Source organism: Cupressus sempervirens, chromosome 7 (genome assembly GCF_028749045.1).
Source record: "Cupressus sempervirens isolate cs-2001-9-10 chromosome 7, ASM2874904v1, whole genome shotgun sequence".
NCBI classification, from domain to species: Eukaryota; Viridiplantae; Streptophyta; class Pinopsida; order Cupressales; family Cupressaceae; genus Cupressus; species Cupressus sempervirens.
In genome coordinates this window covers 21,033,491-21,036,240 of record NC_143124.1, presented here as the reverse complement: position 1 = coordinate 21,036,240, position 2,750 = coordinate 21,033,491, and the positions used below count along the sequence as shown (strand labels likewise).

At 33.1% G+C, this 2,750-nt stretch overlaps 1 pseudogene; it reads right to left on the bottom strand.

The window, feature by feature from the left end:
* Positions 1-1,403: 1,403 nt before the first annotated feature.
* On the bottom strand, positions 1,404-2,200 carry LOC149545218 (uncharacterized; annotated as a pseudogene).
* Between the last annotated feature and the right edge of the window lie 550 nt (positions 2,201-2,750).

The following is a 2,750-nucleotide window of genomic DNA, read 5'->3' as shown; positions in this document are numbered from 1 at the left end:
CAATCAACTAATTGGAACCTATGATATGGATACATACAGTGAATTGGAATATGTATTTTGCTAATCCTTTGAAATGTTCAGCCTTTGCGTTGATCCACCATCTAAACAAAAAAGTATGAATTCAGTGAATTAAATTAATATGCACAGAAGAAATATTTTCTAACAATAAAAACTGATTTTTAAAACATGAGATGTCAATTGAAATGAGCACAAAAAATAAATCATTGAGGCTTTCCTAATGAAGATCGAAGTTCAATTCCCCAAGAAGCATGTTAAATGCTTCAAATATAAAAATCTTGAAAGTTGAATTGGGTAATCTAACACATCCAATTAATGGTATGATGCATCCCAACAGGTTGTATGTTGTATCACAACAGGGAATTCATGTCTGAATATGACATCTGAGATAACCGTCGAAGGAAATCCCATGAGGTGATGTTAACCACACACACAAATATATAAAATAACTTACAAACGGTTCCACTTTCTATGATCTCAGCATCTCTAAGGCCATGCGTGCATGTTTGAAGATCTTTACTTTGAAAGGTTGAACAAGACAATCTAGTAAGTAGTTGAATCCCTCTAGACACTGCAACATGATATTTTCAATATGTCAACATTCTCCATTCTTACAATGTCAAATAAAATTAGAATGGTTTACAGCTCAACTTGAAATCAAAATACTAGATCATACAGGGGCCAAAAAAGATATTGACATTCTGTTTGCTTAATCTAGACCTCTTTCAAAGAACAAAAAAGATCTAAGCACCCATAACAAGTATAATGAATATTTTTAAAGACTCCACTCAGCCCATTCCATAGCCAACAAAATCAATCTCTAATAATCAAGGGGAAGTCAATTATGCAACCCTAAATAAAAGAGTATTTCCAGATTTTTTTAACATTGATTTTTGCAGCCAAAACCATAATATTGGATGCCAAGAAAATGCTAAGAAAGTCTCATTGTGTGCAGCCCAAATCAAAGAACATTTCAGATTTCTTATGACAGATTTTGTTGTCCAAAACTATGAAAAGAAAATTATAAGGTAATGTAATAACATGCACCCCATTAATTACCCAATCCATAACGTAGGAAGCAATCTAAAAACTAAGTTAATTGGGGATAGATTCAATTACTCCCAAAGATTTACTTGTCATCAACACAGCCAATAATGACACTGATCTCTTTCATTTTAATGAGCAATATTTAAAACAAACAAACTCATATGCAACCGAGTACAACTTTCTCTATGAAATGCAGAAATGTCTTATTTCCATGTTTCTCTCTTTACATATTATTACTCTTCCATAGAGAGAGCTTTGTTTTCTGCTCTCCAGTCCAGATTGGATTCACACAAATTTATTTTTAAAACAAAACTATGTTATACTTTTCGTATCAAGAATCAACCCTGAGACCACAAGGAATGCACCAATGAAGTTGACACTAAAAAATACATCAAAAAACCAACAACAACTAGATCATGAAGTGGCAACTCCATTTGACCAAGTCTTATTGGCACAATAGTGTCAACATAATGAAATGTACCCCAATAAAGATAGAGAACCTTTATTACCACAAAGGCACCAAATGTCTTAAGGAAAACAACACCACAGAATTTTTCTAAAGCCAAAAGAGCCCCAAAAAAAATGTTGTCTCCCAACTTTTAAAAATAGACGAGAAATAATTCTATTGTAAACCCAGTGCTAATATCTCCAAGGTCCCCAAGCCAACTACGAGTTTGTGCTACAGATCCAATATCTGTGGTTTCGAATGACTGATGATAGTTGTGAAAACTGAAATTTTTTGTCAATGTTGCTATCTTATCAAGTTAGATAAGTGTGAGTTAGGGCAATCACAAAGCTCTATTTGCTGGACGGTTTTGATCTAATGCACAATAATCATGGTGAATTCTAAAAGAATCAAACTAATGGCCTATATCCACATGTATATTTTCATCCCATGATTTAGATTCATGATCTATTATACTAATAGGTAGCTCTGCAAGTTGTTTCAGATCACTCCTTGAATTTTGTCTGATACACCATGGTGATTTATTGAAGTGTCTTTCATGTGCTACTGCAGAAGCTGGCACAGATTGCAATGAATGCATACTCTGAGTACACTTACTTTCACCTTTTTCCTTCATTGTTTAGAATAGATCCCTAGCTAAGGCAGCTAGAACCATTAAATCGTAACCATTTTTCTAGCATATAAGGATCGATCTAAATTGTTCTCATGTGAATTTTTCATATCCTTTCTTTCCCTTTAAACCAATAAACACATTAAACAAGTGTTAATGAGCTTCCTTTGAATTCACTTCATTCACCAAATTATGACAATTGACATGAATAAATAAGATTGATATTTAGAACCTGCCAAATTTACCCCACAATCTAATACTGGTGAGGCCGTAAATTGGGGATGCTATCTTTATAAGTCCAAAAGGATAAAACTATAATATTTACCAAATACCAGTTTATTCTAGTTTCTTAGGATGGGGTTCCATGGAGAGAGGTTGGGTTGATATATGGTCAAAATATTTCCTATTTTACCTCAATCATATTTAGAGGGCCTCATGCATGGCAAGTATATAATTTTTTTATAGTTTACTTTATTGCAAAGTCATGGATCTGTAGTAATATACAAGTTTATCATATGGTTGCACTTAAGAATGCATAGTTCACCCTCAATGGGAAGACATCATTTGTTTGTCACTACATTAATAAATTGAAAATAAATGTAAAACACT